The 22,737-nt window shown below is 43.3% G+C and overlaps 1 long non-coding RNA gene across 3 annotated transcripts in view; it reads right to left on the reverse strand.

Annotated features, from left to right (window-relative positions):
• LOC132539935 (uncharacterized) overlaps window positions 1-22,737 on the reverse strand; it is a 210,014-nt gene that overhangs the window by 87,870 nt on the left and 99,407 nt on the right. For all 3 annotated transcript variants that reach the window (XR_009551229.1, XR_009551228.1, XR_009551230.1), the window contains 2 exons: window positions 14,233-14,288; window positions 11,678-11,827 (listed from right to left, as the gene is read on the reverse strand). This is a non-coding gene — a long non-coding RNA (uncharacterized LOC132539935). The remainder of the gene's footprint in view (window positions 1-11,677; window positions 11,828-14,232; window positions 14,289-22,737) is intronic.

The raw sequence follows: 22,737 nt of genomic DNA on the forward strand, positions 1-22,737 counted from the left end.
TCAACCAATGTCAACATAGTTCCTAACTCTCAGAAAAGTCAGAGTCATCTGTTCTCTGCTGTAACCAACCAGTCGACTTATGCAGCCCAAAGTGGAAAGGGGGAAACCCCATGGTTTTAATGTGGATAGAAAAATGTTATTTGAACATCACTAAGCATGACAATAGTATTTTGCTTTAATAAAGACTGTTTTATGCCTTCCCATCCACTTAGATCATGTTTCTAAATTAACTTTCTGGATAAAAGAGCCCAACTTAGAAGGCAACATATTGGTGAAGCTCTCTGGCTGCGTTTGTTTCAGGAGGGCTATGTCCTCTGATGTCCTAACACAGATGGGAATAGAAGCATGGCTGACTCTGTACCTTTGACTTTTTACCATGAGCTCTCTTGGTGCATTTGGTGTCCCAAGCAGCCTGCCTAAAGGATAACATTTTAGGGCTATCAAGGCAGTGGTTCTCAAATCACACAGTAGCAGTGAGGTCTCCTGCCCTGCCCCCAAATAAAAGGCCAGAGAGGGACAAGTCAAAGTGGAGCATCATTGGTGTTGGTTGATGCTGAGGGTCGGAGATCAAAGCCCTCCTGTACTCACCCCAGGGGCCTACAGTGAGGCAGCACTGCCAAACCCCAGGGAGTGTTGATGATTTTTTTTTTTAATCTCGTTTCAGACCTTGAAGATTTCTAAGGCTCGATACTTGATAGTTTTCTTCTTTACATGTTGGTCAGCGCTAAGCACCCATCCTATACATTACTTCTAATAAGTCATGTCAGGTCACATTTCAAATGCTGCTTACTATACACCGTGTGGAGGAATTCTGTTACATTTCTGCTCAGTGGAGCCTCAAAACAAAGTAATGAATTCTACTTGTATCTCACTGACAATAACCTTATTATATTTCCAAGTTTAAGGTCACTTTATGAACATGAAATTGAGATGACAGTGCATTTCAAGTAAGTGAGACCATCATTCATGCTACATGGGCTCCTTTGCCATGATTTCACTAGTCACCATTAGTTTGCTACTGCAGTTAAGTGTCAAATTATATACTAAAAATTAAAACCAAAAACTAAAGCTATGTATTTGTGTGTGTGTGTGTGTGTGTGTATATACAAACATATATGTACACACCTATGTGCTATTTAAAATGAAGAATGAAGTTAAAGGGTCATTAATATATCAACACCAAGAAGTTAATGATATTAGATCAGCACAGAGATAAACAGAGAAATGCCTCCACAAAAAGTCAATACTTAGAATATCCTTCTCATGGAAAAAATAGAAATGGCCTTTTCTTTTAGAAAGCCTATCTGATGACCGCCTCCCTGTCTTAAAAATAACCATGTGTCCCACCAGGGAATGCCACCCTTAATTCTCAGCATCCTGGTGAGAACATGACCAGACTGAAGGAGTTGTCCAGAGGCAGTCAAATTAGAACTAGAAAGAGGACCCAACCAGAATGGCCAGAGTTTAAAAAGTAGTGAAGTCCCAAGTACCTATATGCCACAAAAAAAGATAATTAAAACATACAATCGGGGAGTCGGGCTGTAGCGTAGCGGGTTAAGCGCAGGTGGCGCAAAGCACAAGGACCAGCATAAGGATCCCGGTTCGAACCCCGGCTCCCCACCTGCAGGGGAGTCGCTTCACAGGCGGTGAAGCCGGTCTGCAGGTGTCTATCTTTCTCTCCCCCTCTCTGTCTTCCCCTCCTCTCTCCATTTCTCTCTGTCCTATCCAACAACGACAACAACAATAATAACTACAACAATAAAACAACAAGGGCAACAAAAAGGGAATAAATAAATAAATATTTTAAAAAATTTTAAAAAAACATACAATCTTGCACCAAAAAAGAAGTAGCCAAACTATGTGTGGAGATGATGGAGGGTAGGAGGGAGAAGATAAAACTTTGGGTGTTGGTTGCTGTGTGAACTATAGCACTGTAATCTTACTAATAAAGTTTTTTTTTCTAAAACAAACAAGTGGATTCCATGCCTAAGAGAGTGTTACCAACACTCACATACACAGAAGGGCTACAGCAACTTGTCATTCCCAAATCCATGCTTAACCATATTCTTGTTTCCTGATACTCTGAATTTCCCTGTGATTCTCATCTTAACTTACTGCTGAAAACATGAATGGGAACCCTTCTTAGTAACACCTGAGAATTCTGAAATAATCAATCACTTTCCAGGAATAAAAGCACAGTTAAGAGGAATAAGAACATTCAGTCTTTGCCTTCAAATAACTGATTATGTTCCCAGAGTGCTGATGGTTTGGGACAAAAACTACTTACTTATCCCTTAGGGGTGAAATTGTGGATAGTGTGCAGGTCATTTCAGGAAACTTAACCCACTCAAAATGTATGTGTGATACATACTCTGTAGCTGAGATTTGTAAGACAACCGTGTTCCATCACAAGTAGTTACAGAAAAAGCGAAATAAGTGCTAAGAATGACTGCTATTTTTCTGTGTGTAGTTATCTCATAAAGTTTATTCAAAAGATCAACTAGATGGAGACACTTAGTTGATTAAAAGCTGATGAGAATATGTTCATGTATTGCTTTACCTCCATATATATGGCGCTTTCTTCCCTGGGTACTAATTATTTCACTACTATTGTGTTTGTCAGCTGTGACAAGCACCACTGAGGAACCTCAAGAGTAGAACAAGGGGCTGGGTGGTGGCACAACTAGTTGAGCACACAGAGTTACCATGTTCAAGGACCGAGATGAAGCCCCAGTCTCTCTACCTGTGGAGAGGAGGGAGGGAAGGAGCTTCATGAGTGGTGAAGCAGTGCTGCTGATTTTTCTTTCTTTCTCTCTCCCACCTCTCTCTCAATTTCTCTACCAAATAAAAATAAATCAAACTTTACTAATAAAGAGTTGAATATGGAGTGAAGAATTCTTTTGAAAGCTTATAAACAAACATCTGCATAAAAGGGGGGGGGAAATGTGTTCAAATGAGTATATATGGACTAAACAAGATTATCACCTAAAGGGGTCAGGGGGGAGAGGAAAGGATATCAGTATTGTATTTATGGTTCGGCCAAGACAGATGGCATGAACTCTAGTGATCTTCTAGTGGGTCTTAATTAATCTATGAGTGTCAGAAATATTAGTTAAGCCAGGACAGACTGGCTATTGTGTGAAGCATGAAGCCTGTGTAAGAGACCAACCCTAAGACAAGCCATAAACAACTGGCCACGTGCATGACCAGTATGTATGCAGAACACTTGTCACAAGCCAGGAAGGCTTTGTGTGGTCAACTTGGTAAGACTCAGGCTGTCAGTCTTTAAAGCCATAGCTGTTTGGTCTGGCTAGTGACTTACTGGGCCAGGGTTCAGCAGTGAGTACAGGATGGTGGTATGTGCTCAGTTTCATGGTCACAGAGCAGATTAGCTCTGAGCAATAAGGTTCCAGACAAATGGCGCTTGACAACCAGAGCCTCAAAAATCAAACAGCCCTTCCCTAGAACTCTGTTGTAACGTATTTTAAAAAATAATTTTCAGGGAGTTGGGCGGTAGCACAGCAGGTTAAACACAGCTGGCACAAAGCGCAAGGACCTGTGTACGAATCCTGGTTCGAGCCCCTGGCTCCCCACCTGTAAGGGAGTCGCTTCACAGGCGGTGAAGCAGGTCTGCAGGTGTCTATCTGTCTCTCCCCCTCTCTGTCTTCCTTTGGTTTCTCCATTTCTCTCTGTCCTATCTAACAAAGATGACATCAACAACAACAACAATAAATAAAAAAAATTTCAGCATAATATTCTTAATTCTTATTTAAGTGAGGGAGGGATGTGGCACAGCCCAAAAGAGGTTTCCTGAATCTGAAATTGTTGTTACAATTACAGTACCTAACTTTAAACTCTTTAACTGAGAATGTCTATAGGGCCCCACCACATCTAAGTCTGGTGCAATTTTTGAGGCTGTTTTTAAGTTATGAGATAAAGAGGAAACACCAGAATGTTGTTCAAGCTCTGGTGTGTGCAGTCCTGGGACCTCATGCATACAAGTCCTGAACTCCATTGCTTCCCCAGCCCATTTATACATTTTAAAGAAATATTTACTTACTATTTATTGTCTAGAGACAGAGATATATCAAGAAGAGGGAGGAGGAGATCTAGAGACAGAAATACAAGGGGGACACACACACACACATACACACACACACACACACACACACACACACAGAGAGAGAGAGAGAGAGAGCTGAAGCACTGTTTCACCACTCCCCTCTGCAGGTGGGGACCAGGGGCTTGAAGTCCAGCCCTTGCACAGAGTCGCACGTGCACTCAACTAGGTGCAACACCTCCCAGCCCCTATCTATACATTTCTAGTGCTACAAATGTGCTAAAGGTGATCAGGGAGGCAGTGTACAGGACTTGAGGTACCTGAGTTCAGTCCCTGGGAACACACATACCAGAGCATTAGAATACTTTGGTTCATCCTTGTTAAAATGAATAAGTCTTTAAGTGAAACTAAAATACAGAAATATTTAAAGGTCTTCTAAATGACAACACAAACTTGTGTGTATGAAACCTGGTGAATTCCATTTCTATTAACAGGGGAAGTTGGAATAGGGAATATTGACTAGAACCCAAAGGTATTCCCCTTTGATTTCAGACACTTGGCCTAATGAACTTGTTTCTGTGACTTCAGGGTGATCCTCTAGTGGGCTGTATATAAAGTAAATGTATTATAAACAGCATTCCTACAAGATGCAGTCGAATAGAATAAAATAAAATAGAAAATAAGAGTTCATTACATTGAGAGTAACAATTCTTTCATAAAAGAGCTGTTTTGTAATGAGCTGGCTCTGCCTGTGTACACACAACACAGATTCAAGGCGAACCCCCAACACAATGGAGGAGGCTCTGATGCTGTGATTGGGCTCTCTCTCCCTCTCTGAAAAAGTCAGCCTAGAGTGGTGAAGACAAAAAAGAAACAATAGTTGTTTCATGTACATATGTGTTGTCTGAACTTTTTCATCATGTAAAATAGAATCCTTTCTATGAGTCTTAGAAAAGATGAGGATTTATCAAGAGAGAAGAGGAAAGATAATGTTTGAAGGGCCAGGCAGTGGTGCACCTGGTTAAGTGCACACATTACAGTGCGCAAAGACCCAGGTTCAAGCCTCTGGTCCCCACCTGCAGGGGGAAAGCTTCATAAGCAGGTGAAGCAGGACTGCAGGTGTCTCTCTGTATCTCTCTTTATCTAACCCTCCCCCCTCAGTTTCTCTCTGTCTCCAATAATAAATAAATAAATAAGATTTTTTAAAAAGATGACTTTTGAAATAGGGTGGGAAGATCATGTATGGATTGAACCAGCTCCATGACTCCACTGTCTTTATCTTAGCAATGAATCTGCAAACCAAGAAGAACTTACATCACTGACCAGCAATTCTAAAGATACTTCGGGAATCATTTATTCATGTGGTCTACCAGTTTCCAGCCTTGCTATAACAAGGGGTATAGGGAAGGGCTAGAATTACACACACACAGTGGTCACATACCCTTGAGCGCTGATTGTGACAGAGCTCTAAAGCCAGAAAGTGTTCTAAGCACTTCACATGCCATGAGTTCAACTGATCCTCTAACACCACAATAATCTATGTTTTTTTTTTTTTTTTTGGGGGGGGAGGCAGGTGGTAGCACAGCAGGTTAAGCGCACATGGCACGAAAAGCTCAAGGACGGGAGCAAGGATCCCAGTTGGAGCCCCCTGGATCCCCACCTACAGGGGGGTCGCTTCACAAGCCGTGAAGCAGGTCTGCAGCAGGTGTCTATCTTTCTCTCCCCCTCTCTGTCTTCCCCTCACCTCTGGATTTCTCTCTGTCCTGTCCAACAACAGCAGCAACAATGGCAACAGTAACGACAACAACAACAAGGGCAGCAACAAAGGGCAACAAAATGGGGGAAAATGGCCTCCAGGAGCAGTGGATTGGTGGATTCGTGATGCAGACACGAATCCCAGTGATAACTCTGGAGGCAAAAAAAAAAAAAAAGAAAAAGAAAAATCTATGTTTTAGAGGTGAAGAACCTAAGAAAGTGAGTTAACAGTTCCTGAGGCAGAGGCAATTACTTGAACCCATCACCTCTTAAAAGATACAGTGGCCCCACAATCACCCACAGTTGAAAGTAAGTAACCTCATAACTTTTGGAGAAAGGAGGGAATACATACAAAAGGTTGCCTGAACCGCAAGAGCTAACTTTCAGGGCTGGCTAGACTCTCCTGCTGTTGAAAGTCCACTTTCGTCCATGCCCAAGAAAGCCCCTTTCTACACCTGGATGCCCAAATGCATTTTGAGCGTGCTCCCCTCAAATTACTTCATGCCCCCCATCTCATTTTTTCCCTAGCTAGCATACCAAGCATGCAAGAACTTAAGTAAGTGGCCCATGCTCTTCTATGAAGGACCTAGCTTTTATTTAAAGGTTAACAAGGACTCATTCTCAGGTGCTAGTAATTAGTACTCTATTTTGACATTATATTAAGTCAATCATTTCTGACAGATCTGCCATATCTTATCTCCACGAGCCAGTAATACCTCTAGAATGTGGTGAGTATTCCAGTCTAGGTCATACCATAGCATCTTAAAAAATGGTACACTAAGATAAAGTGTACTGTGATTTTTTCTTTTCAGAAAAATGTGGGAGAATTAACCACTCAAGATTTCTTTTTTCCTGCCGTCTATCCACCCGTCTGCAGAGTAGGCAGCAGGCTCTGTGATGGAGTCCATACAGGCAGTGGAACAGGAGAGAATTAACACTATTCTCGGTAGCGTGGAGACATTTCCTAGCTCCCGGGTCTAGGAGACCCTAGCATAGTGCTCTGAAAATTCTGAACAAGCGATGTGCTCCTTCCTACATACTGAAAAACGGAAGTACCATTCCTTCTTTCAAATAACCTAAATTGAAATGGTCATGCAAATGAATCAAAGAGAACCAAAAGAGAAGCAGTATGCAGGCCTGTCTCACCATCAGAATTTAGCCACATAATTTGAAAACTTTGCTCTGGAGAGTACGGTGTCTATGCTAAAAAAAAAAAAAAAAAAAAAGACATGATCTTTCAAACCTAAAAGAAAAACATAAATTAATGTATAATGGTGTGCTGTACATATGATTTAAATTTAAATTATTAGAATAATTCAGCACTGTCTGAAAATACAAAGAAATATGTTGTACTACTGTACCACATTTTGCTCTTATAAACACTCTTTTAAAAAAATACATAATGGAAAGTGCTGCCTTAATACCAGCATTTTATGCTCTAAGAAATTTCTAATTTAGTGGTAACTGTCTATATGCCAGTCACTATTATACAAGAAGTTGAAATATAATTTTACTATTATCACAGAAAAAACTTATTGTTTTGGGGGTATATTAGGTTATTTTTGTTCCACATCAGATTAAACTATTTATTTCTACCAAGTATTCACTTTTTCTAAAATCAGTACTTTTCATATGGGTTGGATTTTCTAGAGTTTAAAAAAAGAAAGAAGGAATGAAAGAAAAAGCAAGGATGATTCAAATGTGTAGTGGTCTAGCTGATCAGCTTCTAAGAAAGATACAGGTTTTGGAAGTAGTCATGTCTGCACTTTTTTTTTATAAAAATGACACACTGTACTAGTGCTATTACATGTCCGGACTTTTTTTTGGGTGAAAATGCTCATTTTCCTGCCCTATTTACAATTTCATTAGCCGTTCTTGGGTCCAAGGGTATTCATTTTCAGCTTAGCCATCCACACAAGAATGGGATCTGATCGTGAGAATACTGATACATTTATTTGGCTTCCCCAAGTCACTTTATAGGGGGGAAATAATGATCTATAGGATAGTGGTCATAAGAGAACAGTTTATCTCCCTGTGATAGGGTCCATGCAGCACTCCCACTAGCGACTGGAGTCTTGCTCAACCATCAGACCCTATACACTGGGTCCACCCTCTTTAGACCCTCCCTGTATCTCAACATTTCTCCTTTTTTCTCTACCTCACTTCCCTTCTTTCTTAAGTGCCACTTGTGAGTAAATGCATCTGTTTATTCAGTTTATTCCTTCCGGCTTATCTCTTTTAATGCAAGTCCTTCAAGTTCCATCCAAGACATAGCAAGAGAGAAGAATGTCTTTCTTACAACTGAGTAATATTCCATTGTGTAAGTACACCACAACTTACTTGCTCATCTGTCCTTGGACATGTGGGTTGTTTCCATGTTTTGGTCTATCATAAACAGTGCTGCTGTGAGCATAGGTGTACACAGATCTCTACAGATAGGTGATTTTGTGTCCTTTGGCTAAAGTCCTAGGAGAAAAACTACCAGGTCATAGTATGTAGGTTCATTTTTAATGTTCTCTAGAGATGTTTTAATGTTCTCCAGAGATGTTTTAATGTTCTCTAGCACAGGGTGCTGGGCTAATTTGCCTTCCCACCGACCATGTAAAAATGGAATAGAGGATTAAATTTTTTTTAGAACTGGGAAGCTGAATGTGATCAATGTACTCAGATGCAAGAACTGCCTTAGCGGGAGTCAGGCGGTAGCGCAGTGGGTTAAGTGCACATGGCGCGAAGTGCAAGGACTGGCGTAAGGATCCTGGTTCAAGCCCCTGACTCCCCACCTGCAGGGGAGTGGCTTCACAGGCAGTGAAACAGGTCTGCAGGTGTCTATCTTTCTCTCTGTCTTCCCCTCCTCTCTCTATTTCTCTCTGTCCTACCTACCCAACAACAGCAGCAACAACGACAACAATAATAACCACAACAATGATAAAACAACAAGGGTAACAAAAGGGGAAAAAAACGGTCTCCAGAGGCAGTGGATTCGTGGTGCAGGCACTGAGCCCTGGCAATAACCCTGGAGGAAAAAAAAAAAAAAAAGAACTGCCTTTGAAAGCAGAGTGCATTAATATAGTTTAAGTTAGTTAGCAATGCTAAGACTGAGTCTATTATTGTAAAGAGTAACGTGAGTATTATCTTTTGAGAACAAGAGTTTTTACTTTATGGGGGAGTGTGTCAGAGGCCTCCCTGGAATAAAAAGAAAAAAAAAAAAGGGAAGTTAGTTTTCTGGGTAGAGTAAGAGAATGCACTGCAGTAAAAGACAAGAACTTCTCAGAGAACCGCTGTTGATAGAAACAGAAGTGGCTCCAGGTTTTAAAATGAACCTTCATTTGTCACTGAGACAAAGAATGAGCCTCTCTGCTCCTCTCCTCTTCGTACCCAGGTCAGGCTGGCCTCAATCAAGAATGGAAAAAAAAAATGGGGTGAGTGAGCTGAGTATGAGTAGGCTTTGTTTTCCACTACATTTGGCTAAGACACACACTTTCCAAGTAATGTATTTTAAAACAAAAGAAAAAGAGACTGAAGCCTCTTGTTCAATTTTGAGAAGTATTAAAAGTGGAAGGAAACTCCCCCCGCCACAAATGCACCAAATTACCATGTTGTACAACTGCTTCACATTCTTAAGTATCAATTACTCCTCAAAAACTGAAACCCACCACAACTTTTGGTTGAATATGGACTACCTACCTGCCATTATGAGTTCTGCCCTTTAACAGCTCTGTGGTCTTGAACAAGTCCCATAGCCTTCATTAACTCCCTTACAAGATTTAAAAGGTTATGGTTCATGCCCCACAACTTTCTTTCTAATTACAAGTTTAAGTTTTAATTATGTGTTTTCTGACTTGTTTTCACCATCATCATGTTTCTTTGATCTTAACCCTACAGTGATAAGAGAGACAGAGAGACAGAAAGGGGGGGTAGGGAGGTATGATTAACAGTAGTGGAGAGGTGACAGAAGACTTACCAAGACAGAATCAAGTATTAACTATCTGCCTGGCCTTAGACATTTAAAAACTTAAGATGAGGCAACTGGGGCTGGGGAAATAGTTTAGTGTTAGGGCACATGATTTGCAAGCCAGAGATCCTTGGTTCAATCCCTGATACCACAACATGCCAGATTCAAGCAATGCTCTGTTTTTGTTTGTTTTCTCTCTCTCTCTCTCTCTCTCTCTCTCTCACACACACACACACACATAAAAGTAAATGAAATGTTGGGGAAATGATAGGTAAATAAAAAAAAATATACAGTAGAAACTTATCTCCCTCCTCACTTTTAATAATAGTGCAGATGATGTTCTGATTTATGGAAGATTTCTCCCTCACAAATACTGAATTTTCTGTAAGCTGCAACTGTGAAAAGAACTTGATAATGCATGTGTATTCCCTTCCATTACGGTTCCGAACAGAAAAAAAATCTCAGCAAGTTGTTCCTTTCTATTAAAATCTCCTCGTGGTAGGGGGCCGGGTGGTAGCACAGTGGGTTAAGCACACATGGCACCAAGCACAAGGAGCAGCGTAAGTATCCCAGTTTGAGCCCCTGGATCCCCACCTTCAGGGGGTCATTTCGCAGGTGCTGAGACAAGTGTCTATCCTTCTCCCTCTCTGTCTTCCCATTCTCTCTCAATTTCTCTCTGTCCTATCCAACAACAAACAGCCAATAATAAGAGTTAACAACAAGGGCAACAAAAATGGGGGGAACTGGCCTCCAGGCACAATGATCCATAGTGCAGACACAGCCCCAGTGATAACCCTGGAGGCAAAAAAAAAAAGAAAAGAAAATCTCCTCATGGTCCAAGAGGCAATGAAGTGGACGCAGCACATGTACCAGAATGATGTCTGCTTCTTTCCCTCTCTCCTATCTTTCACATTAATTAATCAACAAAAACTTGTTAAAAAAATCTTATCTAATAAGTAGCGTTTTATAATAGTTACTTATGATATAAAGAAAAAGAGAGACCAGAGTATCACTGAGCAATAATTGCATTTGGTGTCACCAAGAATTGAACCTGTAGTTTCTGGGGTCTCAGGCAAGTTGCTGCTCTGAAGTTTGAATCTTCTCTGCCCTAGTAAGAAGCATTTTCTTTGTATGGCTACCATGCCAATCAATGTTCTTTTCATACTGACCTAACTCAACATTCTTGTATCATGGACATTCTAACACTGAAAACAGCAGTACTTACCTTCATGTGCTTAACACAGTGATTAACACACAGGAAATAATGCGTGCTGTTAGTGTCATTGTTGTCTCTGTCATGTAACTAATCAGAAACTACAGGATACATCAAAACAAACCCTCCCCAAGCTGTAAGAAAGACAACTCAAAAGGATTCACTAGGTATCTCTGTACATGACGACATTGCCATATGACGACATTGCCATATGACACTTAGCATTAACCACAAAATTAACTTACGTTATTCCAAAGCAATACAGAGGACAGTTTAGCAATTGCCAAGCATTGATACCTCAATCTAATAACTAACAACACACTGATTTATATTTTAATGCTCAGTAATCCTATTTTCCCTTTTGTTTGCACTCTTAAAGGTAAATACCTGGTTACTCTATGGGTCCTTTCATGACTGATCTAGGTGTCTCAGTGAAAAGAATAACAGTTTCTACTTTCACTCCAGTTTCCCTTCAGAAAATGAACAGGAAATTGCACCCCCCCCAAAAAAAAAAAAGATACAGAGAGTTCTTAAAATATGCATTGTTCTTCTTCAGAGTTAGTAAAGTTCGGGATTAGTGTTTCGTATTTCCCGATATTGTTTGGATTTCTATCATAACTGATCACCTGGAGGCACCAGTAACATTCATTATAACATGCACTGAATTTGTATCCTGTCCTCTCGTAACTTAGTTTACCTTTCAAGATCAAGATGGAGGAGATGAGAGGCTCTGGAGAGGCGCCACAGCAGGGCTCAGGATTTCGCTGGCTCTTCTGTAGACTTTCTTTTGGTTAAAGCCACCACCATGTATGTCCCAATGTTTCTCCTACTGGGTTCCAGGCAAGTACTGTGGGAGCAGAGAAGAAGAGATTAGAAAACAGGTTGGAGACCACTCCATGCATTTCTCCCAAACAACAGCAACAACGGAAAGAACTGTTCTCCAAAGGGTCCTCTTACGGTTTCTTAGTTTTTCCAAAATGTTGGGATTAAAATGAAGTGGCTTTAAAGCATTAGCAATCTCTCACACTGCCTTCCAAGCACCTGATTCTGCTAGCCTAGCCTGGGCTAATAAACACTGGAAGTCCATCAACCAGGAACGGCTGAACAAAGACCAGAGCGGATACTATATTTGCAAAACTATGTGGGGGATGAACCATCAGAGAGGTCTGAGTTCTGGGTGTGTCAGAAAGTGAAATGAAAGGGAATACAATAAAATCGTACTGCAGAGTCACTGTTGCTGATGTTAACAGTTTCAGTGGTGATGGCAATATGGGAGGCACAATCTGTCCTCTGCTAACTTTGCAGAGGCAGAAAAACGCTCGTCTTCCTGACTTTTGTCTTCTTTTTTTTCTTAAAAAATCCTTTTAAAATATTTATTTACTATGTATTAGATAGAGGCAGAAATCAAGTGGGAAAGGAAGACAGAGGACCTCTAAAAGATAGCAATTTCAGGACAGAAAAGCAATGCAACACTACAGTTGGGCCAGCAGGTGTCGCTCTGCAGAACATGATAAAAGAATTAAAAAGGAGGAGGAGAAAACAAGGCATGTAAGCCCCTAATATTTCTGTAATTCTGGCCTCCCTGGATCATGGAAAGGACGTAAAACTGTGAGATAAGTCACCAGAACAGTTATGCTTCTGAGAAACTCCACACCAAAATCTAACCCAACATTTTAAATGAATGAAAAATGGTAACTAAGTTCCTTAATTGACAGCTACACATTTAAAATGCAAACTCTAGGAATGCCAGGGATTTATTTCATTCTCAATAGGAAACAAGTGGTTCTTCCAAAAAAAAAAAACTGAAAGCTGAAACAGAAAGTTGAGAAATGAATGGCATATAAGGAAGCAGAAAAAGAAGTCTGCTTACAAAAGGACGGGCTGAGCTTTGCGTATAAATACGTGAAGGCAAGTCTGAGGGCTTCTTTCTCCAAGATGGTGTGTGGACGTGTGTGTACGTACACACACACACACACACACACACACACACACACACACACACAACTTGTGAATGTCATCCCAGTGTAAGAAGAGAAGAATAAGCACAGAAACACAAGTTTGTTAAACTACAAGTGCCTAATAAGTCACAACATTCACTTTGTAGACTATGGGGAATGTGTGATAGAGGGACGCAGAGGCGAATATTAAGAAGGAAAGAAAAGTGCTGGAACTTAATACACAAGAAAATTCTATCACAGCTAGTGCACAGTAGAGATTTCAGGAAACCCTAACTCCACACGTATAGTTGCGAGCACTGGGTCCCTACATCACACATTTTGACCTGTGCATTCTAATAAAAGGGTGTGAAAGTCATTGACAGTAAAGGCACCCAGGGACTTGCCCTTCTCTCTGGATTTAATCACATTATAGCTGCCACTCATCCCCAGAACTTCCAAAGGGTCGTGTCCCAAAATCCCAGATGGGAAACGGGGCACAGTATAAACGGAGAGCTTAAAACCAGCTCTATAAAACTGTGCGGTCAGAAGTTGCGGGCAGGAAATAAAACAGACAAATGCCATCTGGTGAAATGGCTGCCTGTCCAGTCAGGCTGTGGGCCCAGCTGCCGAGGTCTACCACCCTGAGGAAGGCGTGCTGGCATGCCGACAGAGGGAAAGTCAGAGGAGCAGAGAAGCCTAAGAGAAGAGGAAGATGGGCTCTAAAGTGTTGCTCTGGTCAGAGGGCCCCGTCCTCTAACAGGTAGATAAATGAAAATAGAGCAGAGAGACAGAACTGGTGCAGATTCAGAGAGATGTGGGTGGGTGTGGAAAAGCTACAGCAGGTTCCCTTTGGGAATCTCAATGCCAGGCAGCTCACCTCATGGTCCCTGCCACATGTTTGCTGAGTGTGTCACCAGTCTCAGGAACACTGATGTGACATCAACTCAGCTGTGCCGCCAAATGATGCAGGACTATCTCCACAAGCATCTTGAAGAAGTATGTTTTGTTTCAAAGGGAAGGCTGAGGTGGCACAAGGTCATGGGTGCTTGGACACTGACTGAGAAGTTCAATTCGTCAGGTCACTGTAACTGGTCACAGTGAGACCGTATCGGAACAAACCACTGGGGTTAGCAGCCACGGGCTTGTTTGTATTGTGTGTCTTTGATTCTGTGACTGGCTTGCTCAGAGCTCAGGCACATTTAAAAGGCAGTAACAATCAACAGCAACCACTTGGGAGCTTTTCACTATATGTGAGGCTAAGTACTTCACAAATGTTCATTCATCTCGTACACAAATCCTGCTCATTTTAGTTTACCTGTTCTGCAGTTCATCCTGTTTCACTGAAGGTGCCTCGATTTCTTCCTTTCTCCTCTGAGGAAGATGAAGGAAAATCCTGTTAGTGGGTCGTCACAAGTGTACACATTTGGAACGTCACTGACTCCATTCTCAACTCCGGAGTATCAAAGGGGCTTCATAAAACTTTATTCAATAGCTTTACTGAGTTCAGAATAGCATCACCACTACATAGATATGTAAGAAATCACCAATTTACTCTTAAAAAAAAATCCGTGAGATTGCTTTTGCCGTGTTTGCTTGGTTATTTTATTTTCCCCATGACTGAGATTAGACAGCACCTGTCTTTCTCTGACTTACTTCCCTCAGCATAATCCCCCCCCACTATGCCCATCCATATTACATCAACACAGTCATCCTCTTGTATAGCCAAGTAGTATTCCAGTTTGCATAGTACGCTATTTCCTAAAACAACAAATACTTTCTGAAATGCCAGGCAAGGAAGGGTCTCTTGGATGGAAGTTAAAGATCAGGACTGTTGTATGCTTTACATTGGGTTGTTCTAGTTCTCCCCCGCCAAGAAAATTGGATCAGTCCAGTTAGTTTCGCGGCCCGCTTGGCCCCACCCCTAGGAGCCCCGACAGAGTTCCAGAGTTCCTGAGTTCCAGAGTAAGAGAGAGTGCTTGCGCCGCCACAAAGAGACAGCAGAGTTCTGTTTGGTGATTAGTTTGGTTTAGTTTATGAATCGTTGTTCCTGGATAAAGAAATACAGCTTCCCTGTCCAGCTGTATGTCTCTGGTCGTCTCTGTTACCCGCCCGTGAAACCAGCCCGGCCAGCTGGAGCCTCCGAATTTTAACAACAAATGGCGCCCACGTGGACCTGACCTGCCCATCTCTCAGATAAGTAAAGACAATTTGGCTACCTATGCACGATGGCCTTCTCTTCTGCTTGTGAAGAGATTTCCAAAGGCCTCTGCTCTTTCTTCACGAGACTGTTTTGTTGTTTCTGGAACATTTATCTCTGGACCACTCTGTGGTTTCCACTCGCTCGGGTGAACTCAGAACAGCCAGCGGGAATAGCCAGCGGGTGGGAGGTGAGGCGCAGGGCTCTGTTTCCACCTGGTTAAACAGCCAGCCAGCCGGCTGCGCCCAGACAACCCCGCGCACCGCGCCCGCAGCCCCACAGCCCGCAGAAGCCCGATGCCACCACGCAGGAGCCCAATGCCAGCACGCAGGCCAGCCCACAGGAGCCAGCTCTCCACCGCGTGGCGCAGGGCACTGGACGCGTGATCCCTTCACGCTGCTCGGCCACTGCGAGCAGGGCAGCAGACATGACAGGGCCATGGGGCAGGGCCGCGGCAGCCTATCATGGCCGCCACCCCTGGGCACCTAGGCCCACGCCTTCTACAATGCTGGCCAGCCTGCCCTCTTGCTATGAATTCTGGAACGATCCCAGACCTCCCGGACCCCCGGGCTCCCTGCCAAAACTGGGCACACGAGATCTCCAGCTGCCGGTCCGGTCTGAAGACAGACAAGCTGGAGTACGCAGAGATTCGTGCAGAGATCGCAACCTGCAATTCCTAGAAGTGAAGCTGCCCAAGAGACCACCACTGGACAACGCACCCCCCCAACAACTAAGACAGTACAGATTTAAATTCGTGTTTAAAATGACATGTCTTCGTAACAAAGGTTTCTCTCCTTGTGTATTAATGACCATGTTTACGTGTATGTTTAAAGTTTGGTAAACAGTAACTTTAAGGCTAAATTCTTACTAGTCAAAGTTAAATGAAAAAGGTTTTCAACATAATTCTCATAAAGATAAAATTAACTTACATTTAAAGTCTGAGGTAAAAATTAGTTAACAATCAATATATTTTAACTAAGTTGGTCTAAACAAAAGGTTAAATAGACTTGTTGATGTGTAAAACTCTCCATTACCTTCTTTATTAGAAATGGTAGATCGCACAATGGCTATGCTAATTATTCTCATGCCTGAGGTTTCTTTTCCTGTGCACTACTAGGGTGTGACTCCATTTGAATGGGTGTAACAAAAGGTTAAAAGACGTTGTTGATCTGTAAAAGTCTCAAATTCCTTCTCTATTAGAAATATGCTAATAACAAGTTTTGTTTCATAGTAAGTAAATTGCAGCCAGCTGCTTTGGGACTCTAGGCCGTTCCCCGCCCCCATGCAAATGCCCGTAGAGGCAAGTACGCCCCCCAGAGGCAGGAAATGTTTTTTTTAAGCTGATAAAGTTTTGCCCACAGAGGCAAAAAAGGCCCCCTCAGGCCTTACCTTGGCAGCACACTGGTTCTTATTACTTGCTTACATGTTTCTCCATGTTTGTGCCAGTTTCTTTTTTAAAAATGCCTGTATGATATATGTTTCTGTTCACCCCACACCCTTGATACTGTAGTCATTTAGTTAAAAAGAAAAGGGGGAATTGTTGTATGCTTTACATTGGGTTGTTCTAGTTCTCCCCCGCCAAGAAAATTGGATCAGTCCAGTTAGTTTCGCGGGCCCGCTTGGCCCCACCCCTAGGAGCCCCGACAGAGTTCCAGAGTTCCTGAGTTCCAGAGTAAGAGAGAGTGCTTGCGCCGCCACAAAGAGACAGCAGAGTTCTGTTTGGTGATTAGTTTGGTTTAGTTTATGAATCGTTCCTGGATAAAGAAATACAGCTTCCCTGTCCAGCCGCATGCCTCTGGTCGTCTCTGTTACCCGCCCGTGAAGCCAGCCCGGCCAGCTGGAGCCTCCGAATTTTAACAACACAGGCCAAACTACCAGAAGGCTGTTTCATGAGCCTGTCAGCAGATGCCAATGGGCCCCAACATTCTCTCTCCACGTGACTGTTCTCTTACCTCCTCCACCGCCACCTGAGTTCAAGCCACTACTACTATCCTCCTGGACAGGCACTAAGTGCTTCTGGCTACTTCCCCAGCCTCCGCTCCTTCTCTCCCAGTGCGTTAACCAAGTGTGTCTAGCGTTACCATTTTAAAAAGAGAAAACAGAGCATGGCTCAGCCCTACACAACCGCGTTTACTACTCTGCATGAATGTTAGGAGACACACACAACAGCTGGCTCCTGGGTCCTGCTCTGATTCTGCTCATCTCTCCAGAATCCTCCCACCATCCTGGGATCCTCACCCCTTCAACAACTCAAGCTGCCTTTACTCCAGCTGATGCACAAGATCCCTCGTGTCCTCTTGACATAATGACGCACATACCCGGCCCACCCCCCCTTGACCTCCATCCCCAAACCGTATCTGCCTGAAAGCCTGCAAGATCCTAGCACAAAGATCCTAGGACCCCATGAGTAGGACAAATGCCCCTAGTTTGACTTCCCTGGGCCCCAAGCAGCTTGATCTTCTTTTCTGGAGCACCGATCACAGTACGAGATTACACATTTATTGATGAGGTTTCTTTCTCTCTCACTAGATAAAAGGGCAGATAAGGGTGGACACTGTGCTCCTTTCTGTTTCTTGGCACATTCCTCAACAGTGGACACTCAAGAGCTATTCTGCTGAGTGAGTGATGATTCTGGGCAGCAGAACCTGTGGTACCATCAGCAAACAGCAAACAGCTCTGCACGGCAGACCACACGGCTTCCTCCCATAATTAGAGGGCCACTGTCTACAGTCCCCTCGAGAACTTTGTTTCCTAAGACTCCTGTGGCCAAAATAAATCCTCAGATACTTCGAGGGGAATGGCACAAAGTTCAAGATAATCTGAGTAGCAACACTGCAGAGAGGACTCTGTGGCAGTGGGTTACTAGGAAACGCTGTAAACAAGAAAGGAAAACACAATCAAAGCCAGAGGAAGCCCCAACAAGACACCACTGGCAAACAAACACACACAAACATATACAGATAAACACTCAAGAACTACAGCCTCTGGGAGAGGGCCAGAGCAGACTGAATCTGAGGAGGGGAGCTGCCCACCTCCTGTGAGCCTTGGTGGTTGTGCTGCTGCTCTCTCTCATTTGCCTGACAAATCACTGGCTCCTGGGCACTTCCCGGCTCACTGTGCACAATGTCTTCAACGGCTCACGGCTGTGGTTACATTTATTATTTTTTTTAAAAGATGGTTCTCTGATATTTCAGTTTTCTGATGTGATGAGGGTACGGACAAAACTGACAGGAAGAAGTCTCACAGTACACCTGGCTCTGTGATCCTATTCAGCCGCAAATGTGGAGTGGGGCAGGGTCAATCATCCATTCCATAAGCTACACGTCAGAGAAATCAGGCTCTGTCTGGTACTATGGGCACAAAGAAGATCAAAGCCTCTCTTCAAACCGTCAGCATTCTAAGGAGATAGGAAATGAACATACATTAAGTAGAGTATCCGTATGTCTGAAGAGGGAGGGTTGAGGGGCCTAGTGGTAGCGCACCTGGTTGAGTGCACATGTTAAAATGATCAAGGACCTGGGTTCAAGCTCCCAGTCCCCACCTGCCTGAGGAAAGCTTTGTGAGTGGTGAAGCAGGGCTGCAGGTGTCTCTCTCCCTCTCTATCGCCCTCTTCCTCTCAATATTTGGCTGTCTCTATTCAATAAATACAGATAATTTTTTTAGAAGGGAGGGTTGGGGTTTTTTAAAATATTTTATTTACTAACTAATGGAAGTGATACAGAGATAGATACAGACGGCTCTGGCTTATGGTAGAGCTGGGAATTGAGCCTGTGACTTCAAAGCCTCAGGAATCAGTCTTTTGCATAAGCATTAGGCTTCCCCCCACACTCACACCCTTTTCTTTCTTGCTTGCTTTCTCTCTTTCTTTTTTTTCCTTTCCTTTCTTTTTTCACCAGAACACTACTCAGCTTTGGTTTCTGTTGGTGCAGAAAGGACTGAACCTGAGACTTTGGAGCCTCAGGCATGAGAGTCTCTTTGCATAGCCATTATGTTATTTACCCCCAGGAGTTTTAGATTTAAATTGACACCTAAACTAAGCTGACCTACAGAAAGTTTGGGGATTGGCTGGCTGTTTTGGCAAAGGTCTTTCCAAACAGAAGAAACAGCAAAGTGCAAAGGCCCTGAGGTCAAAGCGCTGCCCCACGTTTGGCTTTTATTCCGAGAGTCAAGAAATGTCACTGGGGTGCTTTGCTCAGTGGAAGTGTGACTTGGCTGCTGTGCTGACAACAGCCTGAATACAAAGGGAAAGACAGCAAGTCCAGTTATGATGTTACCCACACAATTCAGGCAGGAGATCCTTGTGGCTTGGGTGAGTGTAGGTGCTTCTGAAAAGCTGCTGAATTCTTTACAGAACTTGAAAGAAATGCCCTGTGATGAACTCTCAACTCCCTCATGACTGATTTCATAATCTTAATCCTTATGTCACTAAAAGAATTTTTACTTCGTTTATTTAGATTAATTTGTTAGTTAACAAAGGTTTACAAGATTATAATGAGAGGTAGATTTCTACCATCTTTTGTTTTAAGTATCCTGAATAAACAAACATCCATTAAGATTTCTTTTGTAAAAGTAGCTAGATATGATCAACTCAGGTAGTAGGAAAGATCAAATATGCTTGGGGGGAATCAATCTTTGTGTCACATTATAAAAGAACTGGGGGAGTCAGGCGGTAGTGCAGTGGGCTAAGCGCACGTGGCGCAAAGTGCAAGGACCACCAACGCAAGGATTCCGGTTCGAGCCCCAGCTCCCCACCTGCAGTGGGGCTGCTACACAAGTGGTGAAGCAGGTCTGCAGGTGTCCGTCTTTCTCTCCCCGTCTTCCCCTCTTCTCTGCATTTCTCTCTGTCCTATCCAACAGCAATGACATAAATAACAACAATAATTATAATAACCACAACAACGATAAGAAAAAAAAAAAGGAAAACAAAAGGGAAAAAAAGAACTGAAATACAAGCACTTGCTATCCTGGTCTCTCAGTATTTTCTCCTAGGTCAGGAGAAAGACTATGCTGTACACGTGACCACTGTTAACCAACAACCATTTAACACGTGTTCCCAATGGAGGAATCTGCTGATGTGAGCACGATAAACACCAAACAGGCATCCTTAAGAGCAGATTCAGGCTGAGAAGGTTGTTAACCCTCGCCCTTTTCAGCTATGCCAGTTTTGAGCTTGGCCCAGAAGCAAAGCTCGACATGTCAATGAGGAAGCCACACTTTTAATGCACAACCCACGATGGTAACGTGACTTGACCTGACAAATGTACGTGCTGACACTTATTCAAAAACTCTGAAATAAATTAAGTGCCCTTTTAATTCTTTGCTCTGTCGATGAATCGGAAATGCTGCTGTCACAGAAACCATTCCACTCCTCTCGCTCACCAGTCCAAGGATGTGCAGTAAACAAACCCGTCCTCCTCCCCCCTCAACAGAACGTTGCTGTTTACTTCAAACACCATCAGTTGGCCTGGTCTCTAGCTGCAAATAAAACCAAGCTCTGCTTCTCAGCAAGTTAACACAGATCACTAGTGCACCTCCTCCTGTGTGGGGCTTTTCTCTGTGTGTGCAAAGGCCCAGTGGTCAATCAGGTGCTGCCATCACCCACCACGACGATGCCTGTCAGACTTCTAAGTGCACAGGAAGTGCCTGAGGCTCTGGCTCAACTACAGGTTCTGACACAGAAGCTCTGGGCTGGGGCCTGAGACTCAACATTCCCAACAGACTCAACCAATGCAGATGTTACTGGTCAGGGGACCCCAACCTGAACATACAGTGGTTGAATACTTTTGTTCCTCCCCTCCCCACCCCAGCCTAATAATCCCTTTTACAATCAACACTGGCAAGAACATAGACACTATCTCTTGACCTAGAAAAAAATGCAGAGAGATCATCAGGATAGCAAGTGCGTGTCTTTCAGTTCTTTTATAATGTGACAGGTTGATTTTTTTTTTCTAAGCATGTTTAAATTGCATTTAAACTTAACTGTTAATATTGTGTCCTCTGAAACAGAATGGATGGAACTGGAGGTGGTTATGCCTAGCAAAATAAGTCAAGAGATGAAAGACAACTACTGGATGCTTGCACTCAGTATGTGGAATCTAGAGAACTGAAACAGGTAGACAGACAGTAACAACAGTGATAATACAGAAGCAAACAAACTGCTTCTAAGACTGTGAGAAAATAGGGATTATTTTGAGAGGTGAGAGAGTGGGGGTGCAGAGCTTTGGTGGTGGGTGCAGTGTGGAACTATATATACCTGAGAATCCTACACTCTTGTAAGCCCACTTTTAATCACACATTTGAAAAAAAAATGGAAAAAGGAAGGGGGGAAGGTCAAATCATTATCCTCATACGGAAAACAAGAATTTGCCACCACCCAGCAGAGGCTAATTAAATCCCTGCAGTAAACAGCCAGCCTTTTCTGGGGATCCCTAACTACCGAGTAGGTCTGCGATTTCTGCTCCAGCAACCACAAAAGGTTCTCCTCCTCCTCTCCCTTTCCAGACAAAGCCCCGTCCCACAAAGGAGCTCTGCTACAGGGAAGGGCCCAGCCTCAGCACAAGGTGGGGGTGTCGAAGAGCCAAAACTAGACGACCAGTTCCCAGCTCATGCTGTTTTTTCTCGAGTCCAGTACCCATGCAACCATGGAACTGGCTGGGCAGTTCCCAAGGGGAAGCGAAAGCTGACAAGGACTGCCAGCAGGCACTGCTATGCTCCTTTGAGCATCTGTGTCTGGGGCCCAGTCTCATCCGCTTTCAGACAGAGGGAACTGGATCAACACATCTGCCCTTCAGAAGCGGAGCAGAATTTTCTCATCTCAGCTAATTTACATGTAATTTACATGAGCTGCAGTGTGCCTGCCAACCTTAGCTTCTGAACTGCTTTCTTTCTCTCTTTCGTTGGATAGGAGAGAAACAAAGAAAAAGAGGGAGAAAGAGATATATACACCTGCAGACCTGCTTCTGAAGTGACCCCCCCCACCCTTGCAGGTGGGGAGCTGGGGGCTGGAACTGGGATCTTTGCATTTTGTACTATGCGCACTTAACCCAGGGCACCACTGCCTGATTCCTCTGAGCTATTTTCATTCATCACAATTCTTTTTCTTTTTCTCTTTATTTTTTTCTACCTTTATTTACTGGATAGAGGCAGCCAGAAATCAAGAGGGAAAGGGGTGAATGAGATACACCTGCCACAGTACCTCACGACTCACAAAACTTTCCCCTTGCAGTTGGGGCCAGGGGACTTGAAGCCAGGTCCCTTGTAAACTGTAACATGTGTACTCAACCAGCTGCACCCCCCCCCCCATTCATTTATCACCATTCTCACAGGTATGCAGTTATTTCTAAATAGAAGATAACAGTGGTGAGAACATTCAATGATTTTTTTTTTTTAATGCTGTCTCTCTAGAACAAGAATCCCATGCACACTCATCTGAAAGGTCTGCCTTTTGTTTCTGCACAAGCCTAAAATGATTAGGAGGAAAGAGTGCAGGGCCGAGACGTGGACTCCCACTCTAAGTCAAGAGGCGCGGGAGAGTGTACCAACCCAACCCCCCTGCTCCCCACCCTCGGGGAGGCTGTAAACCGTAGAGGGTGGAACGTGGCAGAAAAGAGGCCAACAGACAAG

This window comes from Erinaceus europaeus, chromosome 8, assembly GCF_950295315.1.
Source record: "Erinaceus europaeus chromosome 8, mEriEur2.1, whole genome shotgun sequence".
In the NCBI taxonomy this organism is placed as follows: Eukaryota; Metazoa; Chordata; class Mammalia; order Eulipotyphla; family Erinaceidae; genus Erinaceus; species Erinaceus europaeus.